The sequence below is a fragment of the Petaurus breviceps genome, unplaced genomic scaffold (assembly GCF_028583685.1).
Source record: "Petaurus breviceps papuanus isolate PSGF00001 unplaced genomic scaffold, PetGlider_PUasm1.0 100, whole genome shotgun sequence".
Taxonomy (NCBI): domain Eukaryota; kingdom Metazoa; phylum Chordata; class Mammalia; order Diprotodontia; family Petauridae; genus Petaurus; species Petaurus breviceps.
The window spans coordinates 402,277-415,287 of NW_027185573.1; the positions used below are offsets into that span (position 1 = coordinate 402,277).

Genomic DNA, 13,011 nt, shown 5'->3' on the forward strand with positions numbered 1-13,011 from the left:
TAGATAGATAGATAGATAGATAGATAGATAGATAGATAGATAGATAGATAGATAGAAAATGTTATGTGCTTACTAAATCCAGCCACTGTGTTAAGTGTTGGGGAAGCATATATGAAGGAAAAATGATTGCCCCTACCCTCAGGGAGCTTACATTCTCATGGGGGAAGAGAACATATAAAAAGAACTTGGAAAGTGGAGGGGGTGGGATGGGCAGCTAGCAAGGGAAGGAAGAGCTCCTGCATTGGGGTAAAGTGGAAAAGTCCATAGAAACTGGAGTGGGGCCAGGAAAACAATGATTCTGGATGACCCAAGCTCCTCATGAAATAGTGGTCCCAGGCAGGAATTGGCCAATCAGAAGAGGAGCTGAAAGGGTGTTGGGTGAGAAAGTGTGTGGAAGACGGAAGGAAAGAAACAAGCATTTGTTAAGTGCCTTCTAGGTACCAGAAACTGTTATTATATAACAACAACCAACATTGATATAGTTATTGAAGATTTGCAAAGCACTTTTACAAATATTAACACCTCCTCACAACAACCCTGGGAAGTAGGTGCTTTTATGATCTCCATTTTACAGATGAAGAGACTGAGGCAGTCAGAGGTAAGGGACTCTCCCAGGATCACACACTCAGAAAGTACATGAAGCTGGATTTGAACTTAGATCTTCCTGACTCCAGGTCCACAATGCCACCCAGCTATCTGTGTAAAGTTCTGGGGATGCAAATGAAAGCAAAAAGATAGTCCCTGCCTTCAGGTAACTTACTTCTGTTGGGAGAAAGTCCACGAAAGGCGCCAGGGCTGTGAGGCAGGCTTTAGCTAATGCTCTCCACTCCCACCCTGTGTGAGAGCTCAGTTTTGAGATCCAGAAGCCAGGAGCAGGTCCAGAAGGGGGATATAGGCTGGTTCAGGCCCCTTCACAACATGGCGACCCAAAATGGAACTCATCAGTAGAGGGTGTGGAGGTGAAAGACTCTGGAGAATCAGGGGCAGAGCTGGGAGAGAAACGTCCAGAGTATGAGCAGAGCTGGTCCGGCCCTTTCACAGGAAGGGAAGGGGAACTTTCCACTTCCAAGGGTGGGTCACCCTGGTCTCTTCACCTACACCCGGGGGAGCTAGTGAGGCACTGAACCTCTCAGTGTGGCATCCAGAACCCTCCACCTCTGACCCTCGCCTAGCTGTGCAGCTGGATCTCTCACCGTTCTGCAGAAACCCTTCACTCCAGGGAGGCCGAGCTCACTGTCCTCTCCCTTTCTACTCCCCTACCCCAGCCCAGCCTCATGTCTGCCTTGAAATTTTTCTCCTGAAATATCACCCCCCATGTTTTCCAACCATCTAAGTCCTCCTCTTCCTCCTCCTCTTCTTCCTCCTCTTTTTCCTCCTCCTCTTCCCAGTTCCTGTCTCAATTCCTCTGGGCAGCCTTCCCAGACCACTCTAGCTCACACTCACATACTAAACACCAACAATACTCAGTCTCCATATTGCCACAGCTCGTCTCAGAGCCACATTCTCCTACACCCCCTCCTTCCCTCCACTTCTTAGACTCCCTAATTTCATTCAAAACTCAGCTTAAATGCCAAGGCATAGATATTAATGGAGTAGACTTGGAGAAGAGCAAGTCCAAATCCCACCCCCTCCCCTGTACATTTATTAGCTGCGTCACTTGACTTCCCCATGCCTCAGTTTCCTTTTCTGTCAAATGTGGGGTTTGGACTTGCTGGCCTCTACATCTGTTCTAAATCTGTGATTCTAGAATCTTCTTCCAGTTTCTAGAGCCTCTCTGTCTGTCTCTTTCCCTCCTTCCTCTATCTCTCTCAAAAAAAAAGTCAAGCCAAAGCCACCTTGTATTTTATATTCGCTTCTGTATGTCCATGTTGTCTTCCCTGAAAGAATGTAAGCTCCTGAGGTCAGAGCTGATTCCACTTTGTCTCTGGCACACAATAAAATGCCTGTGACTTGGTCTGTGAAGGCACAGAGCGTGTCTCTTCATCTTCCTCGTGCTTAGCATCTCATAGAGTCTATGTCTGGAAGGGACCTCAGGAGCCGTCTCATTCAAGTCCCTCATTTTACAGATAGGGAAACTGAGGGCATAAAAGTTCAGTGACAATATTATAAGATCATAGGCTTGGAGATGGAAGGAACCTCAGGGTCATCTATCCTAAGCCCTTCATTCTACAAATGGAGAAACTGAGACTGAGGGAAGTTAAGTGACTTGGCCAAGATGATACACAATTAGTATCAGAGGTGGGGGTTGAACCAAGGTTCCTCTAGACTCCAGTGATGCTGCGCTTCCCATTGAACCACCCTTCCTCCCAAGTGTCTCAGAACTGAAAGGGACTTCACAAGTCACGAGTTCCCCCCAGAGCTCTGTGGTTTGGGGTGGATTATCCCCCTCGTGTCCTGCTGTTCCAGTTCTGGGCCCATCCGACCTTTTCCTGCCCTTTCCTGGTAACTGCTCATAGAATGTAAGCTCTGTGGGGGCAGGCACTGCTTTGTGTCTGCCCTCGAGTCCTCAGAGCCTAGCTCGGGCCTGTCCCAAGGTTGGGCACCTAAGAAATGCGGGTTGAGTTAATCACGGAATTGATCCCTGGAGAGCCACCCCTGACCGGCAACTCCTGCCTTAGGAAGGACACAGATGTAGCTAGAAGGGCTCCAGAAGGGGGAAGGGAAGGGAATGAGGACTTGTACAGAGCCTACTGTGTGCTGGACGCGCACTGAGCCTTGTTTCTCAACCACTATCCCATTTGATCCAGGTAACGACTTGTGGAGTAGGCGCTATTATTATTGTTCCCTTTTAGTAATTGTTGTTGAATTGCCTCAGTTGTGTCTGACTCTTCATGACCCCATTTGGGGTTTTCTTGGCAGAGATAATGGAGCGGTTGGCCATTTCCTTCTCCAGCTCATTTTACAGATGAGGAAACTGAGGCAAACAGAGTGAAGTGACTTGTCCAGGGTCACACATAAGTATCTGAGGTGAGATTTGAACTCAGGTCTTCTTGACTCCAGGCCTGGTCCTCTATCCACTATGCCATCTAGCTGCCTTATTCTCATTTAACAGTTGAAGAAACTGAGGCAGCCAGAGGAGAAGTGACTTGCCCAAGATCACACAACTCTTAGGTGTTTGAGGCCAGATTGAATTCAAGTCTTCTTGATTCCAGCCTAGAGCTTTATCTATGGTGCTACCTGTGGCCTCAGAAACCACTAAGTCCAACTCTTTCATTTTACAGAGGAGTAAACAGAAGCACACATCTTTTAAGTGACTTACCCAAGGTCACATAGTAACTGTTTGAAGCAGAATTTGAACGTGGGTCTTCCTGATTCCAAGCCCAAGGCCAGTCCACTAAGTCACAGAGCCTATACGATATGCCTGTGTCAGAAACTGTTCTCCCCCCCCAAAAAAATGGTCCTTGTTTCCTCATAACAGACCTGGCTCCTGAGTGGGTCCCTTCCTTGCCCTGGTTTCTAGCATTGGTGAACTGGTGGCTGGGTTACCCAGTCCTTGGCATCTCCTTAAAATGATCCCTAACTTGAGTTAACAGTTGTGCAGTGATCAAGGCCTAATTCTTTAAGCATTGACAAGGGGGTCAGAGAAACCCTTTAAATGCTGAACAGCTGAAATAGCCCGGGACAAGAGATCACCCCCAGCACCCCCTTGGCTCAAGTACAAATCCCCCCGCCCCGGTGTAGCGGCAAGCACCCCAAGCGTCCTCAGGGTTTGCAGCTACCACAGGTTCTTGGATCTGCTTTGTTAAAGGAAAGCAACTCAAAATGGGTTAACAAGCTTACTTTAATCAGTCAGACATATATCATTTACCTTGTTCAGGAGAAAAGGTCAGCACCCTGAACCTCAAAGTATACAGGCATAATTATCAAGACAGAAACATCAAGTAGACAGATTTCCAAACTGTCCAACCATTACATCCATACCCAGTCAACATCTGGGTTTCCACATTCTGGGTTTTTCAAAGCCGGGGGACTCTCAACAACGGCTTCCCAGAATTCAGATCAAATCACAGAACACTTCTCAAAGTGAGTCCCAAAACAAAGCTGCACATCAGGGCTTATATAGCCTTCTCCTGGCTCAGAGAATGTAACAACCTTATTGACCCACTGGCCAATCAAAAAGTATCTACTGAAAAACAAGCCTCCCTCCCCAGGCTTCTGGTGCACTTTAGCCTAGGGGCAGGGAAGATCTTTAAAATTTACATTCGCATTACACCCGGCAAAATCCTGGGCAAAGATGTGAGCTGGCCTCTGGCTGGAAACTTCCAGGGACACCCGGCTCCCTATCTGGGACTTCTTTTTCTGACCTTAGGTTGGGTCCTGGTCCTGCCCCCTGGGACAGAGTAGAATCAGGGGATCTTTTGAAGACAGTTTCTTTCCCCCAGGATTTTCTCTTTTCTAGGTTTAAACAGGATCATAAAGTGAGAGCTACAAGGGCCTTGGGGGAAGAGAGAAAAAGTAGGGGGGAGGGGAAACCAGCATTGATTGAGGGCTTACTATGTGTCAGGCACTGTGTTAATTATTATTTCATTTGATCCTTACAACAGCCCAAGGAGGTAGGTGCTGTCATTAATCCCATTTTACAGATGAGGAAACCAAGGCAGCCAAAGGTGAAGTGACTTGCCCTGGGTCACACGACTAGTAAGTGTCTGAGGCTGGATTTGAACTCAGGTCTTCCTGATGCCAGGCCCAGTGCTCTATCCACTGCTCCAGCTAGCTGCAAACAGGATGGATTAGAGATTATCAATAGAGGGCAGGGCTAGTATTCAGGGGGATTAGGAAAGGCTTCCTGGAGAAGATGACTTTAAGTGGAACCTGGAGGAAGCCAGAGAAGGCTGGAGACAGAGATGATGAGGGGGAGTGGCCGGCATGGAGGACAGTGTGGAGATTTTCAGAGGGAGCTCAGTGGCACTCGTACTTCAGTATGAGATCGTGAGAGCGAAAGGCAAACATTTGGCCCATCAGCCCTACTCCAGTGGGTGGCTGGCCTTTTCTGAGCACACACTTCATCTGGATATCCAGCTCTGGGGGCCCCTTTTTAGGAAGGCCCCCCCGAAAAAGTTGGAGGAAGGAGGGAATGATCCAGGACTGATGCCCAGGGCGCTTAAGACTGAGCTGTTGCGTGGGGATGGGTGGAAGGGCCTGGAGATGTTCATCCTGGAGCTGGGCCAGCAGGGTTGGTCAGTCAGGCTAGGACTTGGCACTTCTCAGCTGACAGGCAGGCCCAGCTCTGGGAATGGGATTGCACTGACCTCATCGGTCCATTTCCCCTCCTCTGAAGGGGATGAAATCATCCAAGCTGGAAAGCATCACTTTGTGGCCCACAGAGAAGCATCTGAAGCTGTCAGCCAAATAGTTTATCGTGAAGGCAGAGCTTTGGAAAAAGTCAGCCCAGGCCATGTGGAAAACCAGGCGCATTTCTGACATGGAGAACATGGGTAAGGCTGGGCTTTCAGAAAGTTGTAATTTCTTTGATTCTTTCCCACAATATCTCCCTCTTCTCATCCCTGTTTCCCATCTCCTCTCTGCCTCTACTGGGAGAAGTAACCTAAAAAGAGAAGGAGAGAGAGGAGGCCATGCCCACCCCCAGGATGGGGGGCTATCGGGATAATTCCTGCTGCTGTCTTAGTTATATATATTTTTTTAAGCAATTGGGGTTAAGTAACTTGCTCAAGGTTACACGGCCAGTTATTTCTGGGTGTGGTGGTAAATATCTGAGCCAGGATTCGATCCTAGGTTATCCCGACTCTGGGGCCAGTGCTCTTACTCACTGCGCCACCTGGCCACCCCTAGTCTTAGTTATATTTTAACAGGTACCAGTAGGCCCTAGTCAGAGAGTCAGACCATCATTGGAGTATTGAATTCAGTTCTGGGCACTGTGATCTAAGAAGTTAACAAGGCAATCAACAAAAATTTATTAAGGGTTGGGGCTATAAAGAAAGGCAGAAATATGACTCCCACTCTCAAGGGGTTGACCATCTAATGGGGCAGTTAACATGTAAGCAAATTGGTACATATAAGGGTGACTGGAGTAAAACGGAGGTAACCTCAGAAGGAAGGCATTAGCAGTGGGGGGATGGGAATGAGGCTGAAACTGGGAAAGTTCTCTTGGAGAAAATGAGAATTTAACAGAGACTTGATGGAAGCCAGGAAGAGGAGGTGAGGAGGATGGGGAAGGGGTCAGTGAAAAGGTGTATATATTCAGGAGGATCTTGGGGGAAGAAATTCTAATAGGCAGAGGTAGCTGGATGGTGGGGCTATGAGGTATAAGAATACTGGGAAAGGCAGGAAGGGGTTTAGCTTGGTTTTACAAGGCAAAGAGAGCATTTTGTATTTGATTCTGGAAATAATAGGGAATCACTGGGGATTATTGAATGGGAGGGGGATAGGGTGAGATAGTCTGACCTTTAATTTAGGGAGATCGATTTGACAGTAGAGTAGAGAATGAAATGGGCTAGAGAGACGTGAGGCAGCAGACTACTGCAGTAGTCTGAGTGTGTGGTGATGAGGATTTCCACCAGGAGAGGAGAGGGAAGGAGACTATAACAGAGATGTGACTAGGCAACAAATTGTGTGGAGAGAATGTGAGATTGGCACTAAGGGTGACACTGAGGTTGTGGTGCCCTTTCCAGTAATACAGAAATTAGAAAAGGGGAGAGAATTTTGGGGGAAGGAGAATGAGTTTTGTTTGGGAGCATGTTGAGTTGAAAAGGTTTCCAAGACATCCAGTTTGAGATGTCCAAAAGGCAGGTGGAGGGCAAGAGAGAGGTTAGTTCTGGATTTCCAGATCTGGGAATCATGATCATTGAACCCAGAGGAGCTCGTGAGTTTACAAAGTGAAAATAAAGATGAAGTAAAAAAAAAAGAGAAGAGAGTTCAGGACTGAGCCTTGGGGGACGCAGTGGGTGGGACCTGCATGAAGATCCAGCCAAGGAGACTGAAGAGGACCGGTCAGACCGGGAGGAGGAGAACCAGGAGAGAGCAGGGTCACAAAAACCTGAACAGGAAAGGATCTGATCCAGGAGACAAGGGCAATCAAAAGTGACAAAGGCTGCAGAGATCAAGAAGGACTGACATTAGGAAGAGGACATTAGATTTGGCAATTCGGAGATTCCCCCCTTCGGAGACCATTCCTATTGAAAAAGCAGTCAGTGTCCAGAGGCGGACACTGCTAAGTGCCCCGGATGTAAAGAAAGGCTTAAGACAGTTTTTGCCCTCAAGGAGCTTACGATGTAATGGGAGAGACGACAGATATAAAGGAAGGAGCAGGGTAGTTAGTTGGTGGGGGAGTAGGGAGGATGGTGAAGTCCTGTCTGTATCTGGGATGGGAAATGATGGGAGGGGGTGTGAGTATCCGAGTTGAATTCATCTTGAAGAATGAGGGGGTTGGACTTAATGGTCTCTAAGATTTCTTGCCACTCTGAATCTGTGATCCTGTAGTCCTAATAGGCGCATAAAGGCAGCCCTCGGGGAGATCAGGAGAGGCACCACATGACCTGATCATGGACAAGCACTCAGGATCTGGAGGGATTTGGAGGTCAGGGAGAGAGGGACCAGTGCAGGGAATAATAATAACTTTTAAAAGAGGGGCTTGGGGGACAGGGGATGGGGGGTGGATGTCTGTTACCTGATTTCAAAAATCTGGGCCGGCTCCTGGAGGATTGAGACAATCTGTAACAGAGAAACCCATCCTGTGGGCACAGTCAGGGGACTCTGCCATGCAGAGGCAGGCAGATAGAAGACAGACAGTCTGGGCTCAGGGAAGTCCTGGCCACAGAGGAGCCAGGGCAGGGCAGGAGAGGCAGAGAGCCAGTGGGGGCAGGCACTGACTGCCTGGGGCCTGCATCCTGACAGAATGACCTAATTTTCTCAGCAGAGGATTCAAATGTAATTTCCCCCTGACAGACAGCAACCTGACCAGGAGAGAAAAGTGTCTACGTGGGAAAAGCTGAGTATTTCATCCATTGTCTTAAGGCTGGAGACGGATGTGTACTGAGTCCAAGAAATAGTACTTTGGAACATCATAGGACCTCTCTAGCTGAGTTTATCTAAAACAATAGCTAACAGTATATGGTGTATTAAGAATGACAAAGTGCTTTAAATATATTATGTCATTTGCTTCCCACAATACAGGAAGTGCTATCATTATAAAACCCATTTTACAGATAAGGAAACTGGTGTTAGTGTCTGAGATGGGATTTGGACTCAGATCTTCCTAATTCCAAGCCCAGAACTCTGCCCCTCTGTTAACTAGCTATCATACAGTCCTTAAAGGACAATATGAATAGCTATTATTTTGGTTTTAAGATTTTAGGGGTATAGGGAGCTCGGAACTCCCTCTACCAAAACAGATCAGCAACTACCCTACACTTTAGAGTCACCCAGAACATGGAGAGCTTAATAATATTTTGATGTTATAATATAAATTTTGATAATATAACAATTATTAATATCATAATAAAGTTATTATTATTAATAACAAGGATTTATATAGCACTTTAAGGTTTGCAAATCATTTTGTAAAAATTATGTCATCTCATCTTCATAATAGCCCTAGGAGGAGGTCGATGTTATTATCATTCCCATTTTACAGATGAGGGAACTGAGTCAGAGGTTAAGTGACTTGCTCAGGGTCATACAGCCTGTATGTGTCAGAGGTGGAGTTGAAGCCCCACCTGCCTGACTCCAAGGTTGGTTCTTTATCCTCTACACCCAGACTGCCTTTCCTAGTGTAATTGTGGTCATCATCATTATTATTTAAGAGATGGTCACAGTTAAGGACTGAGAAGGGAAAGAAGGGAGCCAGGAAAGAAGCAAAATGAACTGGGTGTTCCCTGGGGTGCCCAGATTTCAGCCTCTATCTCCACCCAACCTGCAGGTACAATTCTCCAGCCTCAGGGGCCCTGAAACTACAGTGATAGGTTTTGTGGCCAATATGCAGCTTTTAATGACCCAGGGAGAAGGTTGGTGTGGCTGGGTTTGGGCTCTGGGGTGCAGCTCTGCTCCCTCTCTCTGGCTTCACTTGGGTGAGTATTGCATAGCCTTATGTCAACATTATTCCCAGAACCACAGCATGTCAGAGCTAGGTTAGAGACCATCCAGTTCAAAATGGAATCCAACAAGAGGTCGCCCAGTCTGAACCTCCATTGCAGCTTCCCCAATAAGCAATCATCTAATCTGTGCTCAAAGACCTCCCACAAGTGGGGCCGCCCCGCCACCTCTTCAAGTTAAGCCTTCTGCCCTGGGACAGCCTGGATGGTCGGGAAGTTCTCCCCTTCTTCAGACTGAGATCTGCCTCTTTGCAGCTTCTGCCCACAACTCCCTGCTTTGCCCTCTAGGACCAAGAAGGACACTAATCCCTCTTCCATGAAACATTCCTTCAAATACTTGAAGACAGCTCTCATGTCCCCTTTGAAGCTTCTTTTCTCTAGGCTAAATGTGCTCAGCTCCTTTAACCAACTTTTCCTTTTTTTTTTTTTCTTTTTGGAGGGGGAAGGTAGGACAATTGAGGTTAAGTGACTTGCCCAAGGTCACACAGCCAGTTTTTGTGTTAAGTGTCTGAGGCTGGATTTGAACTCAGGTCCTCCTGACTCCAGGATCAGTGCTCTATTCACTGTGCCACCTAGCCGCCCCTCAACTTTTCCTTTTATTCTGTATATTTGTAGTCAAGTCACTTTTTAGTCGTGTCTAACTCTCCATGACTCCATTTGGGGTTTTCATGGCAGAGTTACTGGAGTAGTTTGCCGTTTCCTTCTCCAGCTCACTTTACAGATGGGGAAACTGAGGCAAACAGATTAAGTGATTTGCCCAGGGTCACACAGCCAGTAAGTGTCTGACTGAGGCCAGGTTTAGACTGTTAGATTATAAGCTCCCCGAGGGCAGGCATTTTCTTTTACTTCTGTGTCCCTAGTGTTTAGCACAACGCTTAGTACATAACAGGCACTTAATACATGTTTATTGACTGATTAATTGATATAACATGGACTCAAGGCCCTTCACTGACACTCATCATTTCCGAAAGTCATCATTCTTCAAGATGAAATCAACTGGGAAACTCATGTCTCAGTTTCCTCATCTGTAAAATGGCTGTCATGAGGATTAAATGGGATAATAATTATACATTTAGCACAGCACCTAGCACATAGTAAGCATTATGCCAGTGTTAGATATTATTATAGGACAGCTAGTCAGTGCGGTGAATAGAGTGGAGTCTGGAAGACTTGAGTTCAAATCTAGCTTTGGTGACTTTGGGCAAGTCACTTCACCTGTTTGCCTCAGTTTCCTGATCTTTAAAATGAGCTGGAGAAGGAAATGGCAAACTGCTTCAGGATCTTTGCAAAGAAAATCCCTAATGGCATCACAGAGAGTCAGAAATGACTGAACAACAATGAAAACAAAATTATTATTATATCCCTGACCTTTTCATCTTCAGATAAAACCAGCTGCAAGTTCTGATGGACAGGGGGAGATTTCCCTCACCCTTACAGGAGGCTGAAAGGTCTCTCTGAGGAGCTCAGGCTTCTCCTTGTAGGCAATGAGAAGTCACCAAAGGTTTCTGTGCAGATCTGCCCAGACCCGGCCCTTGGGAAGATTTCGCTGGCAGTTAATGAAGGATGAGCCCAGGAAGAGAAAGATCAGGGGCTCCTAACAACAGTCAAGGGTTCACAGATTGAGAGCTGCAAGTCTTGGATATAAATCTGCCCACCTCTAAGGATTTCATTGAACATGTGACGACATTGAGACCCAAAGAGAAGTGTTTCATTATGGGTCATAGAGCTACTAAGGAGGAGACTCTGGGTAAGGTGAGTCCAAACATAGTCGATGAGTGCCCGAACCAGGGCAGGTGGGCAGAAAGAGGCCAAGGGGACGCGAGATCCACTCTCCACCTGTGAGACTTGGGGAAAGTCAGCCCGGCTTTTCTGGGGTCCGTGGATTTTTTAAAAAATATTTCTAAAAACTAGATTTCTCTCTAATTGTCTCTCTCTCTCTCTCTCTCTCTCTCTCTCTCTCTCTCTCTGTCTCTCTCTGTCTCTCTGTCTCTCTCTCTCTCTCTGTCTCTCTCTCTCAACTTGGATTCAAATTCCACCACTGATGTTATGACTTTGTAGAAGTCCCTTACTCTCTCTGGGCCTCAATTTCCCTGTCTGTACAATGAGCAGGGTGGGTCTGGATGGCCTCCAAGGTCCCTTTCAGATACAAAGGTGCCACAGAGATTTAGAGAGGGATCAGTTGGGGGGAGGGGGCGCGGGGAGTGCATCCCAGGGTGTGGAGGCATCCCAGCCATGATCAGAATTGAAGCTGCTTCCTCTTCTCTCTCCCCTTCCTCCCAGTCTCCCCATCCTGGGCCTCAGACAGCGAAGGAGAGAAACTCTCCAAAGAACATGGTCTGCACAGACAAGCCGCCCCCACTGTTTCCCCACAGGCCCGAGAGCCCAGCTGCTTCCGACCTGCCTCCCCAAATAGCTGCAGCAGCTGGGGCTGTTTTATTTCTCCTGTCCAGACTCATTAAAGCCACTTCCATGGCAAACCTGGAGAGCAGGGGCTGGGGCTGGGGACGTGCACATCTGGCTTGCTGTTCCTTTTGAGACTTCCGTGTCCCAGGCTCTCTACTGTACTCGGCAGACAGGCCTCATCTGTGTTCCCACGGCCTCTCTGGCTCGAATCAATTCCTTTACTGTAGCAGGGGAATGGGCTTCATCCCACCCCATTTCCCATCAGTCCTTGCCCTGTCTATCCAAGGATGCCTGTTCAGACGTTCCCAAACAGTGGGACTGAGCAGCTTCTGGGACACACCAATCAGTTGGTCCAGAAGGTGCCCAATATCTGTGGCATGGAATGGGGCCAGGAAGCCCCTAAGAAGGAAAAAAAAAAACAGAGAAGGGAGAAGCTATGCCAAGGCCACCTGGTGGGCTGGGCTGCCTCATTGCTTCCTTTCAGTCCTCCACCTGGAAAACTGGGTCATGCTTGTCAGGAATGAAGGCTGCCTGACGTGCTAATTCAGCAAGCATATTTATTATGAACTAGAAAGTCATCAACAAACATAAGTATTTCCATGTACAAAGAGGATCAGAGAAAGAAGATTTTATATGAAATTGAATCTATTATATACAGCTTATTTTTTAAAAAATTAAACAATGTAGTGGCACCAATATTGTCCCTGTTTGCCTATACCCTCTCTGGTTTCCATTTGCTTTCATCTTGACACTTTTTCTTTTCTTTTCTTCTCTAGTAAACACTTAATAAATACTTCATTCACTTATTCTTTCTTTCTTTTTAATTTATGGATTAAAACAAGCATTATCATAACATAGTATAATAAGAAAAAAGATGATTGCACATGAAACTGCAAATATATTATCTATAACTTGCTATTCCTTTTAAGTACATAAGGAAGTTATCATGCCTACATCCTCTATTATCTTCCCACCCCTAACCGAAAGGCTTCCATTATAACAAATAGATATAGTCAAACAAAATAAATGAGTGATTTGAGTCTGAAAATATATGCTTCATTCTCTGACTATGGTCTACCCCTCCAACAAGAGATGGGAGGTTTGTCTAACCAGCAGGCTTCTGAAATAGTAACTGGTCATTGCATTGATCAATCTCCTCTAGTTTTTCAAAATGACTTTTCCTTTATAACGTTATATACATTGTATAGATCTCTTGGTTCTGCTCACTTCACTCTCCATCATACAGATCTTCCCAGGTGTCTCTGAATTTGGCCCTTTGGTCATTTCTTACCATGCAATAATATTGCATTGCATTCGTTTCTGCATTCCCTAATTGATGGGTACTCACTTTGTGCATAGCTCTTGGCCAAAACCAAAGTGGCTACTATAAATATTTTTGTATGTATGGCCCCTTTCCTTTTGTTTTTGTCCTTTTAGAGAGAGGTATGTGCCTAATAGTGGTATTGCTAGATTGAAAGGTTTACTGGATTAGGGTGTACCATTCCAAACTGCTTTCCAGAATGACACGTCCGATTCAGAACTCCATCTGCTGGGATGTATT

The 13,011-nt window shown here is 46.5% G+C and overlaps 1 long non-coding RNA gene across 1 annotated transcript in view; it reads left to right on the forward strand.

Moving 5' to 3' along the window:
- The first annotated feature begins 4,881 nt into the window (after window positions 1–4,881).
- The window catches only part of LOC138148834 (uncharacterized), a 29,930-nt gene continuing 21,800 nt past the window's right edge, over window positions 4,882–13,011 (forward strand). Inside the window, exon 1 of the long non-coding RNA XR_011165238.1 lies at window positions 4,882–5,435. This is a non-coding gene — a long non-coding RNA (uncharacterized lncRNA). The remainder of the gene's footprint in view (window positions 5,436–13,011) is intronic.